Source organism: Acanthopagrus latus, chromosome 7 (genome assembly GCF_904848185.1).
Source record: "Acanthopagrus latus isolate v.2019 chromosome 7, fAcaLat1.1, whole genome shotgun sequence".
Taxonomy (NCBI): Eukaryota; Metazoa; Chordata; class Actinopteri; order Spariformes; family Sparidae; genus Acanthopagrus; species Acanthopagrus latus.
In genome coordinates, this window is record NC_051045.1 from 11858831 (window position 1) to 11877655 (window position 18825).

The following is an 18825-nucleotide window of genomic DNA, read 5'->3' on the forward strand; positions in this document are numbered from 1 at the left end:
GCACCGCCGTGATCAGCTACAACCAGAGGACGCTGCTTCAGTCGATGCACACGTGTAGATAACCTCCTGAAATGTCTCCATTAAAAACACATGAGTCAGAGGGTACTTTTACTTCAAATATCTCACATGCACTTTGCTTCAGGTAGAGTCCAGGACGTATAATATCAGGAAGTTCGATCACAATAGACGTGTTTTTCTATCTGTTTAAGAAACACCGCACCACTTCCCACATCTTCCTCCCTTTATGCTCTTTCACGAGCTTCAAAAACAGTTTTGTCGCCTCCTGATTCCCCCCACCCCCCACCCCCCAATAACTTCAAAACAAAGTGTTAAAGAAGAAAAGAAAAATCCATCCAGCGTCAGAGGGAGAGATCTGGCTTTTTAAGTGGAATTACCCCAGAGTTTTTGCCAAAAATTGGCCTGCACATCACATGCCTCTCAAAAGGTGTTTTCCAGCCGCACAAGTGTCAAAACCCTAAATGTCAGTCTCTCTCCCTCTGTGTGTGTGTGTGACTGACTGACTGAGGTGTTTTCTTGTTGTTGCCACAAGAGGGGGTTAGTTACAGTTAGCCCCTGGTCCTCACTGAGCCCGATGGCAACAGACGCACAAGCCAGAAGCCCCCCCATGAGCCAACACAGGACTCATGACCCCCCTCCTATCTCAACACACACATCTTTATTATTGATATTACATTTAGGATTTATACTATTAATATATTTTTTTTTGTTTCGTTTTACTACAACTGTATAAAATGTGAGTGTCTCTGATGAGAGTGGGACTCGTCCTAGATCAGATGGATACGCGCGGTGTGTGCGTTCACGTTGTCTCATTTCCTGACTCTGCCCAGAGAGAGAGAGAGAGAGAGAGAGAGAGAGAGAGAGAGGGGAGATACGGGGACACGGAGAGAGAGTGTGTAGGGGGGAGAGTGAGATAGAGAGAGACGGAGAGAGAGAGATAGAGAGAGAGAGACATGCACAGAAGAGGAGGAAGAGGAGGGGGAGGAGGAGGAGGAGGGGGAGGCTCCTGATACCAAGACACGGAAAAGCAGGGGAGAGAGAGAGAGAGAGAGAGAGAGAGAGAGAGAGAGAGAGAGAGAGAGAGAAAAGGGGCTGGTGGAGGAAGAAGAGCGGGGAGTGGGAGAAAACAGGGGGAATAACACTTCAAGAAAAAGCACACAGAGGAGAGGAAGGACAGTACCTAGCGCTTTTGGACATCCCCCCTCCTTTTTTTCTTCTCTCGGAGCTGTCACAGGCAGATTGGACTCCGAAGGACCGACACCGCGTCCAGCCCCAGACCCCATGGGGTAACAGGTATGTCCGACTTCCTCGTTACATTAGTAGTATTTTTTTTTTTTTTTCCAATCATACAGCGGTTTTCGGCCGTGTGGGGTTCTCAACTGAGATGAAGGCGGGTGGACACGGCAGGGTTTCCACATGCCTTTTAATTTTTTTTTCCTCACATCATGTCAACAATTAGTTTTCTCCGCGTCCTCGCGGAGCCGTCGCGTCTCCAGCTGATAGTTTGGTGGGCGCACACAGGTTGGAGACATGACACAATGCAACTCTTCGCTATCGTTTGGCCATCGAGGTGGCGGTGGGAGACAAAAAAAAAAAAGAAGATACTGTACGAAGGCCTGTGTCTCTGTCTGTCTGTCTTCTTCTTCTGATTCCACTCCATTGGCATCATGTTGGCCGCGGCGCGAGCGTATTTTGACAGCTAAATACCCGGCCGAGTGGAGCAGGCGACAGTCTGAAAGTACGCCTACCTGTTCCATACGTGACAGCCAGCTGTCTATTGCGCTTGTTGATATTTTGGAGAAGCTGTCATCGCAATTTCGCACATTTGTACATTTCACAAATTAGGGAGCCGACGAGGGAACACGGACAATTTAATATATATATGTGTATATATATGTGTGTGTATATATAAAATAATAATATTAATGATACTAATGACAACATTTTTTTTTAACGACTGGTAATTTTTCTCCGTGTGTTTCAATTGTTGAGAAAACACTCCCAAGTTGGCAGAATGTCCTCCTCGAATGAATGAACACACTTTTTTTTTTTTTTGTTCCAGAGGAGACCCCCCTCTCCTTCCCGCACGCTCAGGTGGATTTGTGTGACACTTGCAGACACATGAGTCATTCTTCTGCCGGGGTTCATCCCGGTTTAATGAAACCCACCGGCGGATCCTCCTGGTTAAAGTTTTTTTTTTTTAATTCTTTATTGGACAGCATGACAACCTCATTGCCACATCTGCCCGAGGTGTTGGTGTTGGCGGTGTGTGTGTGTGTGCGGGGGGGATTGCCATGCACAGATATCGTGCCACACTGAAACACGGGGGCTGACGCGCCGCGCAGCCGTCTGGAGGGGATTCAAAATGAAAGCGCTCGCAGGGAGCTGAGAGACAAGGGCTTAAACCCTCCCTCCTTCTCCCCTCGTTTAACCTCCAAAAGGGGGATTTCTCCAGCTGGAAATTTTTCTGCTGCGTCAACACCCAACCCGAGGAGGACCAGACAAGACAGACAGAGAGAGAGCGAGAGATAGAGAGGAGGTTGGTGGTGTGGGGGGGTTGATTTTGTTTGCAGATGGTGCTCTCGGGTCATTATTATGTCTTGCGTGTGTTGTAGGAGTAGTTGTTGATCATCATCCGATCTGTATTGGGAGTTGAAAAAAGTGTGGCGTCAAGTGTTTCCCCCCCCCCCCCTGTTCGCTGGCGAATGGAGCTGAAAGCGTCTCTCCCTCCGCCGCTTCTCTGTCTGTCTCCTCCTGAGCGCTCTCTTTCTGTGTGTGTGTGTGTGTGTGTGTGTGTGTCTGCCGTCTGCCCTCTCAAACCGGTCAGTTCCGTCTTCCTCCATTTTCTGCCCATGCTTTAACCGTGCCAGGAGGAGGGGGGGACAACCCCCCACCCCACTTGATGCACTGCATCAGGTGACCAGAGATCTCACCTGTGTCTCCCTCCTCCAATCATCATCTTTGCACTGGTGGTGTTGGTGCTGTGGAGGGAGGGGGAGGGGTTTCCAAACTTTCTCACAAACTTCAGATTGACAAAGGGAGCTCTTTTTTTTATTTTGTATGTAAGGCTCTTTTTAATTGTTGCACCTTATTATAGCCCTGCTGTTCGCTGGAGAAGACACTCAGCCATTGTTGTACTAACTTTAATGAAAGTGCTAGCCGGTTTGCAGGAGGCTTAGGTTGGAATCTGCTAATGAGTGTTTGTATTAAGTTAGTTTTTTTTTTTTTTTTTTTTTTTTTGAGGAGCATCACAGAACCTGGCAGGAACCTCGTCTTTCGGTTGTAACTTCGACAGCCAGCGAGATCTCTTGAAGACATTTTCCTTTGTTAGCTAACTGGATCTTTGGGATTAAGAGACCATCTAGTGATTTTTTTTTTTTCCCCTCCTTCTCCAAATTGTCTTATAGGCCTCGCTGGATTTGTCTGGTTGTTTTGTCCTTCCTACCACAGAGTAAACCCCTCCAAAGTCTTTTATTCAGTAATTCAATTAGTTGTTGTGCGTGCGCCTTTGCATGCTCATCCATCTGCGCGCATTGTGTCCTCACGAGCAGAAGATGGCTTATCTATCAACCATAGCATTAAAACAAATAAACTTGGCGTGGATTATCTCCCAGGATGCTTTGTGTCTGCGGGGTGCGGCCCCCACTGAGGTCGCTTCCCCGAGGTGTGCGGATGTGTAGTTATTACAGTTAAGAGGAGCAGTGGACATGAATGTGTGGATGAGTGTGTGTCTGTGTGTGTGTGTGTGTGTCAGCACCTTCTCCATCTGCGTGTTCCGCGGGGAAAATATAATACAGACCAAGACAACAGCCACAAGGATGAGTGGAGGAGGGAGTGTAGGCGAGATCGGCCGAAAGATGGAAAAAATATTAGCTGCTCGTGCGCTCGTGGGATTGCAACGGAGAGGATTTTCGAAAGCACTTTTCCACTCGTGTTATCTCTCATGAATGGAGCCCTTTTAGAATTGATTAAACAGGATCAGCGAGTTAAATTTACCTTTAGGTTTTTTTTTCTTCTTCTTCTTCTTCTTCTATCGCTCAAAGCCAAACTTTTGCGTGCCGTGTTTGTCGAGGGTGTCTGAGGTTGTAACGCAGAATTTTCGTCCACACGTACACCGGTGTGTGAGTTTGGAGGTGTGGTAAAGGTGCAAAAACAAAAAAAGAGGGTGAGAAAAACAAACAGAGGAGTTTTTCTTTTTTTGTGGTAGTCGGGTTCGGCTGCTCGTGACACTTGCTTCTTTGCTGTGTGTGTGTGTGTGTGTGTGTGTGTGTGTGTAAGCCTGCTGGTATGTAGGTGGTGTTCAGTCCTCCCATGCAAGTTGTGGGCTGATCCGTGTGGTAGCAGGTTAGACTGCTCGGGGGAAGGAGCGTACTACTCCCTCGTGTGTGTGTGTGTGTGTGTGTGTGTGTGTATTTATGACAGCATGACAATAAAGCATACAGTAAGTTATCTCATCTGGAGCACACCCTCCAGAAAACACACAGACGAGGGCAAACGCTCCATAAAGACACATTTTGCTCCCTGTTAGCAAACCCCCCCCTGTACTCCATTCATTTCCTCCGTCTCGATCTCTCTCTGCCAGTTTCTCTGCTCGTCCCGATCCCCCCTCGGAGCTCACTTGTTAATGGGAACACCTGCTCAGCTAACACGCAGTAAAGTGAACCGTTTACACTTGCATGTACACATCTTTCCACGACACGTCTCCCCGGAGTTTCCTGACAACTCTGTCTTTTCTATCTGTCAGGTCGCGAATGTTATCATTTCTCGAGTCTGATTGGGTGTCGAGACAGTTTGGCTCACATTAACCCCCCTGAATCATCCAAACCAGCTCCACCAGCGCGCCCCCCCCCCCCCAATAGCTCCCAGGGCTTTTTTAGCTTAACTGCTTCTATAGCTCTTTGTGCAGTTCTGAATACAGGTGTGCCTAATCCCCGTGGGGTTACATGGAAGCTGTGGGGGGATTTGTGTGTTTGCTTGCATGTGTGTGTGTATGTGTGTGTGTGGAGCAGCTGTCTTACCCATACCACCTATCTGACATGCCCCCCCCCCACGATCCCGCACCGGCACAGAGAACAGGTGAGTATAAGCCATCCCCACCCATTGTATATACACACACACACACACACACACACACACACACACACACACACACACAGACACACACACACTCTACCACCACACTTGTCTTTTCACGTAGGTGTTAATATTTCATAGCTGTATGTGTGTGTGTGTGTGTGTGTGTGTGTGTGTGAGAGAGAAAGAAAGGATGTCAATGAAAGCAATAAGCTCTCATTCTTTCCTTTCATTCCTTTTGTCGGCAAATGTTTAAATTGGAAGGTCATTTTCCGCTCTCGTTTTGCATTTATTTTTGTTTTCTCATCTACGCGTAAGAATTTAAAAGTCAAAAAGCCAAAAAATTATAAATTTGATTGTTGCTAAAAATAAGCGCAGGAGGGAGTTTTGCGCAGGGGAAAAAAAAGGCAAGACGTCAATTTCCTTTTCTTTTTTTCCTTTTTTTTTTTTTTTTTTCTTAGGAGTTGTTGATATTGCAAAACACCTTTTTGGATCACACATTCCTGAGGAAGCAGATGAGGGATTTCAGCTTGTGTGCTTTCATCAGGGTGTGTTTTTCTTTTATTTAGGAATGCGGAGCAGATCGGCTCTTTCCAACGGGAGCCTTGTGATCACACAATGCTTATCAGCGTCATGAGATATTTTGTTGAATTTTCTTGAATTCTTGACGTTTTTTCTCGAACATCGGTTATCAATTGCTTCAATGTCCAAAGTGGAGCCAGCCTTGAAATCTAATCAGCCGCTTCTCCTCCTTGACGCACTCCTAATTGTTGGGTTTTATATGCTGTGCGTTTTCATTTGTTCAGGGCTGTCAGAAACATATTGCAACAAGTGAAGTGATGGAGGCAGCTATTTTTTGCATGTCAGGTGATGAAAGCCAGATAGAGAACATGCACATATTATCCTTTCAATTAGGTTTCTGTCTGGCATTAGAGAGAACAATGGAAGGGATAGAAAATTAGATATGTTTCTTATTTTGTGCTAATTTTCCTCAGCAACAGTTCCATATATATATTCATAGCTTTGCATTTTCTATCGACTCCTGTGATGTTGGAAACTAAGAAAAACCTCAGGGTAATGATTCTCTGAGTGAAACACTGGAGCGGCTCTGTGTAGTTTTGGAGAAGAAATTTAAATTCAGAATTCTGATATTCACATGATTAATAAGGTAATAATACGGACTTAGAAATATATATTTTTTTCCACAACTGAATAAGTAAGCTGTTCTCAGACGAAAATAAAGGTGGCAGGGTCCGCCACATGTAAACAGATTAAACAGTATGAAATTCAGTTGTCGTTTATCCAGTTGATTCAGTCGTGACGCTGAAGAGAGTTTGATTATTGAGTTGGTTTAGGTGTGAAAGAATCAGTCAGTGAAGATCTTTCTCATCTTACCCAGAACCGCACAGTGCGCCTTTAATATTTCTGCAGGAATTAAGACAGAAGGTGTGTTAAGTTAAAAGATGGCGCTGATTTGCGCTCACAAACAAGCATGTTTTTAAACATCAGCCGCTGATGTCACCGCTCCCTGGTAATGAGCTGACATGGGACCGATTACCGCCGTTTGATTTGCATTTTCTTTTACCAGCAACTCACTAAATATTTTGCCTCCTCACAAAGACTTGATGCTAAATTATTCACCAATTTTTTGAAATCTTGTGGCAAATTGTTGTGTTTGTCCTTGAATGGCTCCAATTTATTTGGCTCACGCGTGCGGGTTGGGCATCCTGAATGCAGTGTAATTACCTACAGTAGCAGGACAGGACTGGTAAACCAGTGGGAAACCAACTGTCCACACAAACACGTATTCAAAGCTCTCTATTGACAAGATAGTTAGTGTCCTCAAAGCTCTCCACTTTGCAGGAAGATCTCCCTTTTTTAGGCAAATGTATAAAAGCTATTAAGAACTTGATCGTTTGAGCCTCTCTGTTGAAGTCTGGGGGTTTTGCAGACTGCTGAAAGCCTTGTATAAGTACGTGGTTGTTAGTTGTTATTTTCCCCGTGAAAGAGTTTGTCGTTTATGCACACAGTGTGAGCATTTGATTAGAAATTGAGCAGCTTTGAGCAAATACATCTTTAGAAACAGTCAACTAGCCCCGGGCTGTGGCTGGTGAGAGATTTCCATATCAAAGCTCAGGTGAGAGAGGGAGACAGGGAAGGCAGAGCGAGGAAGGAAAAGAGGGAATGTGAAGGAGAGAGTATATTGGGGGGGAGGGAGGAGGAGAAGGGGGTGATGAAACAGACATCCACTCCAAAAGAGTTCTAGCCCTTGTTATTCTGTCGCTTTTTTTTGTGCAGCACAGTTTAGTCTGCGTGTGTCAGCGCTGTCTGTCTCAATCTAAACTCCTGCATTAAAAAAAACACACACACACACACAGAGGGGCAGGCTGGAAAAATACAAACCAACACCTTTCTTCTCGACTCGATACCACACGAAACGCTGTCTCTACAACCTCATGTCTCCTGGCGCTGACCGCAGGAAAGCAGAAAATGGTTTTCTCCCGGCCCGCTGCCTAACATCTGACCTGTGAGCTCCTGCCAATATTTGGATCCCTGTTTAATATTATTACTAAAGCATAAAACCATCATTTTCCCTGGAAATATTTCTCTTCTTCAGCTATAAGTATCAGACCTGACCCCATGGAATTGATGGCGACACTCTAATTAATGGATGGAGTTTTCGTTTGCCGCTTTCAAAGATGTGTGTGCGTGTGTGTGTGCCTCTGAACTGTGTGTGTGCGTGTGTGACGAACATTATCCCGCTTTGTAGAGTTTTGTAATCCAGCCATGGACTCTGGCTAGAGTGCTAAAGTGCTGCTAACAAGGCCTGTTTAACATTCTCTCCCCTGCTCAACATACAATTATTCCACTTCGCTGCCATTAACATGTACAGTAGGACTGGGCTTTTAATTGGCCTGATATGACTAATGCCAGATCAACTTGGATTTGCTAATTAGTTTTTGCTTTAAAAGTGCCATCAGGACATGAAATATTCATTGATGTGAGGTGGAGCGAGGACTGTGGGTGGTATTAGTGGGATATTAGTGGTATAGGCAGCCTGTTCCAACGTGCTGCATGGGAGAAGAGATTGAACCTACATTGGCCTGTTGTGGTCGCTTATTCATACTTTGGGTGAGGTGTTAGTTTTTCGTCATAATTTTAGACACCCACACACACACAAAGAGACGTGCGTGCACACACACACACACATTCATCCCGCTCGCACAAGCGCACACCACCTCCACCACCACCATTCTCAGCATCACAAGGCCACCTCTTCTTCTCCAGCCCCCACCTCCTCTCTCTCTCTCTCTCTCTCTCTCTCTCTCTCTGCTCTCACCTCCCCCTCTGCCCTCCTCCCCCTTCCCATTATTTCATCTCTCCTTTTTTTTTCTTTTCCTCCTGCCTCCTCGACTCACCTCACCTTTTTTTTCTTTTTTACCGCTCCTTCACATTCACCCTAGCCCCCCATCCTCCCCGTGCCCTCTGCTCCGTCCCAGCTGCATCTCCCTCGCTTCCTCCAGATCTCCTCCTCCCTCCTTTTTCCTCCTCCTCCGCTGTCTTCTTTTTCTTTTTCCCTCCCACTCCTTAATCTTCCACCTCTCCTCCTCCTCCTCCTCCTCCTCCTCATCCTCCTCCACCCCCTCCTCTGCTGTAAGTGGGCCAGGTGCCTCCTGTGGCCTCCCCTACTCCATTTCTCATTTTTACCCTTCCTCTACTCCCTTTCTCATTTTTACCCTCTCCCTGCTCTCTTTCTCATTTTTATCCTTCCCCCTGACCCTCGCTCATATTTATACATCCCCTTAACGCAACAGTGAAGCAACAATGGACGCAGGCTCCAGGTTTTCCGCTCAAACACAAACGTTTCTTCTGGCCGAACGCGGCTTTGGCTGCCAAGGTGAGCCGTCCGAGTCAGAATAACTCGTCCCCGTAGGTTCGAAGGTGAGGTCTCGGAGGGGAAGTTGGATTATTCTGATTTATAGGGGAATTTTCAGCACTTAAAAACAGATCCCGGGCGTAATATTTTGTGAACTTTACAAATCGGTGATTAAAGTGGAGTTCCGTCGCTGCTGCTGGACAGTTTTTACGAGCTCTCCTGTGTCAGTGTAGTTCCCTTTACGAACAAGAGAGGCGAAGCCGGTCCAGATGTGAACAGAAGTGAGAAAGGTTCAGATCCCCTTTTCAGTGGCGAGGGGCAAAACTCCCCCCCCCCCCCACCAATGGCCTTGTCTCTCTCTATCCAAAGAGCAGAAACCAGAACGAGCACATGCATGGGAGTCTCATTGTTGATGCCTTTTTGTTCTGTGTGAGCTGGCAGTGCGCTTTTCACCTTATCTCATCCTCTCTATTTTCTTTCTTTTTTTTCTCCCCCCTCACTCTTCCTCTTTTCACTCATTGTCATTCCCTCCGCCTTTGTCTCCGGCTGCCCTCTCCTTTTTTTTTTTTTTTTTTTTTTTTTTACTCTCACTTTCTCACCCCCGCACCCATTCCCTCCTGTCTTCTGTCTCACCTCCCCCCTCCCGGTTGTTTTGGTGAGTGCGCTGGTGTGTCACGAAGGGGGTGGCTGTTGACTGGTGGTTGGTGGTTTGGACGGACACCTGATACTGGCACTGCCTCACAATGTGGGAATGTGTAACTTGCTCAAAATTAGGTGGGTGTTGTCCTCGGCGATGGCGAGCTCGATCGTGAGAGTTTACACAGTGGTCCTTTTGTCTCTCCCTCTCTCCTTTGTGTCTCTTATGTCTGGCTTTGACACTTCTGTACATGAATTTTCAGTTCTTTCCATCGCTGTCAGAGGAGAGGGGGGTGTGGGAGAGAGCTGCAAGAGTTCCAAAAGCCTGCGAGCCATGGCAGCCGCTCATGTTAGTCAACAGGTGACAGTCAAACGTCAAACTGCGTTGGAGTAAACAGGCTCTGAGTGAAAAGATGGACAGATAAGGAGAGGGGAAAAAGGGACGACAGAGGGGTGAAGATCCAGGTGAGGCGTTTGTCTGGTTGAGCCTCGCTCTTTGTCAATCACAGTGGACGTGGTAGCCTCAAGCGACACCGCTGTCCGCGCAGAACGCCGTAAGAAAGTTGCTTGTTTTAAGCGAAAGGAAAATCTCCACCTGAAATCTTTTTGGCAGTGGCCTCAGCAGCGAATCCACGAACAGCCAATCGCGGCGCAGCGCGGAAACAAAGAAGACAAAGGACTGTAATGATTTTGCATCTTCACTGATTACTATTAGAGTTTACTCAGCGAAGGGGGGGCTGCAGCCAATCTGTTGCAAAGAGCACTGTGAAGGGGCAGACCCTCAGTATCGACGCTGCGTATTGATGGTGATGAACATCTGCGGTGATACACTGTGCGCTGTATTGAACTCTCGAGTCTCGCAGATGAAACCAAGCGTCGTCCACATCCAGCTCTCCAGTCCAGTCCGCGAAGCATACCCCAGCGCGCTTCACAACCACCTTCTAGTCTTCTCTTTCCTGCTTCTTCCATCTCTGTTATTTTTTTGCCATCGCTCTTCACTTTTCCTTTCCCTCGCTCTTTTTTTCTTCTTCTTCTTCTCGCATCTCCCTCCCTCTTTCTTACCCTTCACTGTCTCTTTTCTGACTCCAAAATGTGAGGCTCTCTATATTTAGATGCTCCTCTCCTCTCCCCTTGATTTCTCTCCCTTTATCTCACCTCCTTTTTTTTTTTTTTTCCCTTGCCGTTGAAGGACAGATTCGCAAAAGCGCTCCAAGATTCATCAGTGTTGTATAGTAGCTGCTTTTTGATCAGCTTGATGAGTGACAACGCAGCCTCGGGCTATTATATACAAATGTGTTTTTATAAACACTCGCTCTATCTATATGTAAATTACCGTGCTGCTCAGTTGCTGTACGGTGGGCTGCGGGTACGTTAGTTAGGAAGTTATTAGTGAATGTTGCATGTCAAGGGCTAAGTTAATATAGTAAAATGATGTGTTTTCCTTGTTTGTGCATGCTCCGGAGTGTTTGTGAATTAGATTAGCTGGGAGTGAAGTCTCTTTTAATATTTGCTCAGAGGGGGGATGGAGGGTGTGCCTGTTGTCCTTGCGAGTACACACTTAAGCTGCGGCTTTTTCGCTCCCCTCTTTGCATGAGCTCATTGTAAGCCGTGGCCCAGGCGTGGATTTGAGAAAGATGCCTCTGTTTGCCGTCTGACAGAGCGACAGTCACACAAAGTTACCCTCTTTCTCTCACTCACACACACACACACACACACACACACACACACATACAGACACACACACACTCTCTGGACAATCCGCCTCGGCACCAGATAGCGACCGGCCACCAGCAGTGAGTCACCGGCGTTCAGTCATTCACCCGTACATTCAAGAACAAACAATTAGCTTTTCCGGTCCTCAGACATTTATTCCTTTAGGATGGGTATTGTTCTACCATATGCTCATTTTTTTTTTCTTTTTTACATTTACTTCCTCCTGCTAACCCTGCGTTTCATTTCCTCCATGCTTGCTCCTTGTGTGTGTGTGTGTGTGTGTGTGTGTGTCGCTGGTGGCTGCGGTGACTCTTTTTAACAGCTCGGGAACAGGCTGCCTGCGTTCTGTGCGCTACAGTCATGTACAGTCGTGTCTAGCTGAGTCGTGACAGGTTGCTTTTTTTGCCGTGACAGGTTTTGTGTTAAGACCTACGGAAGAGTCTGGACAGCCGCACACAAGCAGAGACGCACTCTGAGTGGTATCGCTGGCAGAGCGAGAGATCACGGCGGGTGTTTAAATGTGAGTTTTTGAGACGCTCCGTAGCCTCTACATTGTCATCGTCACTTTAGCCACAAAGCCATTTGGCGCTTTTTCTAAACAGAACTGAGATGCGACGAATGACGAAAACGGAGTGAAACTGGAGGAGAAACGGCGCAGGGATGTAAAAGTCAGCTGGAGGGGAGAATTTAAAGAAAGTTCTGATTTGTCTGTTTCAGTATACGGAACATGAGCAGCCAGTTGAGTTGTGAAACTGAAAATGGGGGGCACCCGAGGCTCACCCAAATGTGAGTTATAAAAATGCGAACAATTATATGTATAGTACCATAATTCCATAATAGTATGCTATATGTCCAAAAGTATGTGGACACTCCTGTCTAACACTTTGTGGCCCTGTGCTATGATGCCGAGAGTTGGGTCGCCTCTTTCCAATTATGGGAAATCTGTAGCCTACTTTGACATTTCCGTTAGTGTGCTTCCAATTTTGCGATGGCCCTGTTTCAGCATTGGGAGAACTTGACTGGCTTGTTGCAGAGCACTGAAGTCAACCACATCATACACCTTTGGCATGAACTGGCACACAGACAGCGAGCCAGATCTTATCGTCTGACATCCCTGCAACCAGGCTCTAAACGTCTGCGGAGGAGCTTCCCAGAAGGCCGTTAGAGCAGCATATTAATATATCTTTTTTTGGTGACCAATTTTTTTTTTTCAATTGATTTTCTGCATTTGAATGTATATGTCAACAGGTAACTTCTGTCAATAGCATAATATAGACAGGCTTGGGGCGCAAGAGAATACATGTGATGGGATTACATAATAAGGATACAAAAAAAGGCAATTAGGTGAAATTACGTTAAAAAAGAAAATGTAATTATATCACAGAGGATTACTAACAGGATTACAATTTAAAACAAATGTACCATGCACATGCGCACACATGACTTCACAAGTCTCCCACAGCAACACTCTGGTCTCAAGTGACCAGACACAGTCATCTTATTACTCTCTTGTATTTATGCACATTTGTTTGCTATTGAGGTACTCCAAAAGTAACAGAACGGAATCAAGTTAGATTAGTTTACTATTGTGGTACTTGGATTAGTTTACTGATGACATTCAATTTTTTTTTCACCTTCCCAATCTTGAACATAGTAGACAGGTAAACAAACAAAAACAGGAAATAATATTAAGCCTAAAATATTTCCTCCCTCTCTTGATATGTTAATCTCAATGCAGCCCTACCATCAGGACAAAGGCAGCAACACATACAGGAAGTTGAGAAAGCACACACCTGAGGTACATCTAGTGTAACTCGGGTGTCCGTATATTTTTGTGTGTACATGGTGTAAAAGTACAGATTTGAGACTTGAAAGTCAGTATCCAAAAAAAGTTGCATAGTTTGTCTTCATTTTTCCCTTTCAAACAAGAACAAAACAAGCACAGTTTCTTTACAGATCATGTGATGGTCTTTGGTTGATAAGACTCTGGATCAAATGAAATCTTCAAAGAATGTTTTCATCACCACCCAGATTTGGAAAAAAGGATGAATTTCCATCTTAAAAGGAAAAATTGTGCAGCGTAAGACCAGTCAGTTAGTTACTATCCCTTGCTCGTAGGAAAAAAATATATATATAAATAAGACGCTGACCCAAAGAAAAACCCCTTACACAACGCACAGAGTTCCCAGAAGTCTACACCTAATCCTGCTATTAGACACCGTCTAATTCCGCTCTGATATCAGGGTGTTTGTGCATCGGCAGATGAGTCTCCAAAGTCTTGCAGCGTCGAAACTGGGTTTTGCGCCAGGAGACCACACAAGGTGATGCGGTTCTTGTCACATGAAACCCCCCTCCTCTCCACCAGCACCAGCACCACCTATCTCCTACTGACAGAGTCAGATACAGTCACATCCTGTAGGTGCTTTCACTTCCCTGTGCTACACAGAAGTAGCCCTTTCCTGCCTTTTCTACCAGATAAAAAAATCAAGCTCAGTAATAATCCTCTTGGGGAATGATAAAATGATCAATCAACACACATTTACACTGACCACATACTCTTTTTGAGAAGCTCACACATTATTTGCACACACATTACCTGTGATTGCTCTGCTGCAGACACTAAACTTTAGTGTGAAGTATAAGTTGAGTCCTGCGGCATGTTGGTGAATGACACCTCTGAACTCTCACCTTAGTTCATTGGGGCTCCAACCCATTTTGCATAGGTGGCTGCCTACTAACAGCAGCACATGCGAAACAAAAGCCTCACTGTCTGCCTATCTGCTCCCGTCCTGTCACCTGTTCTCTCCTCCCTTTCACATCCTCCATTCCCTTTTTTTTTTCGTCTCCCATCCTTTCCTCCTTTATTTCAGGCTCTGTTTCTCCCTGTCCTCCCACCCTCCCTCCCGCCCGTGCCAGCCCTCTTTCTCCTGCCGCTTTCGTTGTCTTACAGTCCTCCTCGTCCGCCCCTCTCTCCGCTCCTCCCTCCCCTCCCGCTCTCCCCCCCTTTTCATTTTGGGTTCTCCGACAGTGGTAATGAGATGTTTCATTATTTGCATTTCACAGCTTTTAATAGAGAGAGAATTTAGGCTAAGCCCCGGGTCGTCAGTCAGGGAGTTACCATGGGAGACATCGCAGGCTTAGGGGCCTAGAGAGAAAGATAGCCCAGAAACTACACACACATACACACTCGCACATGCACAAGTGCAACAGAGGAAGAGACGGATAAAAAAGACAAACAGGGAGATAGGTAGATGATGCAAAACAGCATTTCTCACCCTAGCCTCGTGAAGCTCTTGACATGTCAAATAGGGACACTGACACTTTGTGGGTCACTGGAGGAGCTTGAGATGAAGTTGACACAACACTGACACTTGAGAGCCGCAACACTTTTTACGGTCATTCTTGGCTTACCTTGGCTCAAAAGATAAGTCAAAGCTTAACACCTGTGTGGCCGAAGGTGAGAGGACAACGAGGCGGAGAAGATTGGGAGCTTTTTCGACTGGTATCATAAGCTGGAACCGGAGGCTTGCGGAGGCAGACATATTGGCAGGGTTGCACTGAATTTTGCAGAAAAAATGCATGATTAGCAGCATGTAGGTCTTCAGGAGAGGATGCAGAGTGCCCAGGTATTGTTTACAGGTGGTGAGTGTAGGAAGGGTTGGGGGGGTGAAGGATGAAGCGAGTGGCGCTAAGTCTCCCTAAGCCTCCTGGATCCTCTTTGGTCCCTCTCCACATGACATGGCTATCCTTCTTTGAGTCAATCTCTTCCTCCACCTTGACTCCCTGGACTCCGGCCAAGAGCGGACGGAGGGGAAGGGAGAGCGCGGTAGAGGCGCAAAACGTGGCATGATCAGAGCTGGTGGGGAAGGTGGAGGAAATAAAGGTGGACAGATGGAGGGACAGTGATAAAAGAGACAACACAAACACGTGCAGCGAGACAGAAAAGGAGTCAGAGATGGAATGAGAGACAAACATGAGCGGCGACTGATTCTCAACAGAAAATAAAGGACAAAGAAGCTAAGAACAAGCCTTTCACAGCAAATGGCTTTGTTGTGTTATTTTTTCTAATTGTAGCCTCCATGCCTGTCTGTGTCTAGCTGTGTGTGCTTGTGTGTCATATGCGTGCTTGTGTGTGTGTGTGTGTGTGTTTTATTTTTGTCTGTGCCTGCCTTGTTGATGGGCTGCCACCCTGGCTTGTCCCGGAAGGCTGCCAGCTCCGTCGGATTGGGGATTAACCCCAGGATAATGGCCTTGATGCCCAGTTGAGTGGAAGCAAAGCTGTTTAAAAAATATTGGCTGCTCGAGTCACTCTCCCTTCTCTTCCTGTCTCCCCCGTCTTTCTATCTCCTGTCTCCATCTCTCCGGCCTCACCGCCTCTATCTCTTTTCTCTCTGTTTTTCACTCTTTTTCTATCGGTCCCGTGCTTCAGCTCTTCGCCTTGTTCCCTTTTCTCTCCAGTTCTCTCCACCGTGCAACCTCACCACATGTTCGTAATGACCTTTCACGGGGCCTCATATTTGCAAATTCGGTCTCGGCTAACATCATTCATCACACATTCAGGAATTTAGCGTGGATTAAAAATGATAGCAGTAAACTTTGAGATCTAATGCAATTTTAATTTTTCACTTAAGCTGCAGAACTAGTAGATTTTGCTCTGTAAAGTAATGGCTGTCCTCAATCATGCTGTCATGTGTTCGAAGAAACAGTGGCTCCATTGTCCAGCAGAATATCATTTTAATTCCGCTTATGCATGTTGTCATTTTTTTTTCAGCATTACTTTCTCAGACCACGAGCGAGCAAACCGACTCTTTCTTCCTGTGCCCTTTTAATTTTTCATATGTATTAGCATATCAAGTCAGAGATTGTCTTAATATCTTTTTTTCCTGCGCCTAACATCGTTTATTTCTCTTTGTTTGGAAAGCCTCACATGATCTATAATTCATTCACAGCCCAAAACCTGTATGTCTTTTCCAGAGAAGCTGCCTGCTATCACAGGGGAGTGTGCCGGTGCAAGTTACTACTGGAAAATATGCAAAGAGGAACGCATTTCTTTTTTAGACGAACTGATAAAAATTGCGAGGCTGAGGCATGAGGCTGGGATGGTTGACAACATACATGCCAAGTCTTGGCTACTAAATCCTTACTTGATATCCACTCCTCCTCCTTCCTCACATTCATTCACTTCTAGCGTGTCCTCCCCACTGATTTTAAACGACAGAGCCAAGATAAAAGTAGGGATGTGAGCAGGAAGGGATTTTGCTGCTAATAGCTGGTCCTTAAAAGTAGAAACGAGATGAACCAGAAATGTGTCGGTACATGAAGATTGGAGATCTCTTGCACGCCGCGCTTAGATGAGTCAAACTCTGCACAACAGCACAGTCAACTGACAAACTGTAGCCTCATAGGTGTCATCTGCACAACAAAATATTAGTGTTAAGACAGATGTTAAGTTTTTTTTCCCAGCCTGTTTAAGACATATCCATTCAGTCCTCCACTGACTGTTTTTTGGGCACAATCTCTGAAAATTAATATTCACATATTATCGTCTCCATAGAGTGCCTATTTCACGCCTATTTTTTCAGTGGACAGTGGACAGTTGGGAGAGGCAAATACATTCTGGATCCCATTGTTGTGAGAGTTGTGCGGTGAATCGCACATATGATGGGTAAGACACTGGAAGTGCACTGTGTTCAGGGATGTCTGCATCATTTATTGCTGTCCTTCATCAAAAAACGTGTCTCTAGAGTAAAATAGTGGTCATTTTTGGAATCTGTTGACAGCAAATTAATTTTAAATGTGTCAGGAGGTAGTTTCAATCAGTCTGTTGGAGTATCAGGTGGACACACTGGATGTGTCACCTCTCGCTTTTCATTTCGGCGCCCATGTCAACAGGTTATATCCTTCACACTGGATGCAAGTGAGCTGTTAGCCCGTCCAACTTCTAAGTGAGGTAGCTAGCTTACTTACTTTTCCCTCATTAACCTCATCATTGAAAATTTTGCCAAATAGACAGACTGTGCATGCAGTCTGTATCAAAATGATCAAAAAACTAAAAACATTGGTGAGATCAGTGAGAGAGAATCAAAAACCAAAACAATGAGCTGAAAGGTGCTAAAACATCAACAGAGCTGAGACGGACTGGCGATAACTTTTCTTTGTTTTCTCACTACAGGCGAACCTTTTCCGCATCCTCTTATTAAGAACATGGATGAGACAGAAAAATGTTGTTAATGATCCTAAATTTTCTAAGAAAAATGCAAATGTGCTTTTTTTTTGTTCAGTCTGCACATCATATGTTTTTCTCTTTTCAGATGGTGTCAGTCTGACTTTTCTCTCTTTCTTCATGTAGGAGTTTTTATTTTTTAACCACTCCAAGGCTCTGTAAACTCTGTGTTCATTCAGTTTGACATGCTCGTCCCACAAAAGTCATGTTATCAAATAATGAGCAGAACTGTTAAATTAGTTGAGCAGAGGGCTGTAACTTGAATGCTGAGTGATTAGCTGAGGGTGGCAATTTTCGCATGCAGCAAACTGGCCACTAAATGATAATTTGCCCTGACCAACTGGAAATCCCTTAATTCAAAAATAAATACAAAAACTGCTTGGATAGTGCTAACACACGCATGCAGGAACCTGCAGCCGGTTTAAACCCGAACCTGCGAGAGTGCCAATTAGGAGTGAATCAACAAACGGGATTTACCTGAGGAAAAAGTGTGCTTCACGTGAGTGTTATTTGCTAAAATATGTTGCGCTTATCGTGTATCAGCACCGCTCGTGAAAGAATTTCCCCTGGTTGTAACATCTTCATCCAGTGCGACATGTGAATATTGCTGCGGAAATCTGTCTACGTTAAACCCCTTTGTGAAAAAAAACAAAACAAAACAGAGTATCGCTCTGCCTCAGATCCAGAAGGACCTTGCGCCCTGTCTCCCCACAGTCCTGTGCGGTCAAGGAGGCAGAGAAGTGGCTTGGAGCGACAGGCTGCATTAAGAGAAACACAAGAAGGAGGAAGCCCCATTCTCTCACTCCATCACACGTCTCATCTCTTTAGTCGTCTGGCTGGGGCCTAAAGTGACTTTGCTTTGATGTGACCAGGACAAACCGGCTGTGATGCCATGACGGCTCTGCTACGCATGTGAGCGTGTGTGTGTGTGTGTGTGTTTTTAGTCCTTGCATGTGTTTGTGTATTTAGCAGGAGCAGGGGCTGGATGTGTGTGTGTGTGTGTGTGTGTGTGTGTGTGTGTGTGTGTGTGTGTGTGTGTGTGTGTGTGTTATGAAGGGAAAGGGGCTTTTGATCGTGTGTGTTTTTGTGAGAGGGGTGAAGGGGGGGAGTTAAGGAGGACATTCACTTTTGATTTGGCCTCAGAAGGGTGACAGGGACTCGGAGCTCTGGTGGCATGCTTTAGCTGAAACAATCGTCGCTGACCACAAATAAGCGCTCACAGACTGTCAGCCTGCCTCCTGATGACTTTTTCCTTGCTTTTTCTTTTTTTCCCCCCCCTGCGAAA

At 45.7% G+C, this 18825-nt stretch overlaps 1 protein-coding gene across 8 annotated transcripts in view; it reads left to right on the plus strand.

The window, feature by feature from the left end:
* The first annotated feature begins 1014 nt into the window (after positions 1-1014).
* The window catches only part of zbtb46 (zinc finger and BTB domain containing 46), a 68748-nt gene continuing 50937 nt past the window's right edge, over positions 1015-18825 (plus strand). For 2 of the 8 annotated variants that reach the window (XM_037105314.1, XM_037105316.1), the window contains exons 1-2: positions 1015-1311; positions 11732-11837. The gene's annotated coding sequence lies outside the window, so the exon portion shown is untranslated. Of the gene's footprint in view, positions 1312-2147; positions 2558-11731; positions 11838-18825 lie in introns of those variants that run through there. The other 6 variants (XM_037105311.1, XM_037105312.1, XM_037105315.1 and 3 more) reach the window with 4 other exon arrangements.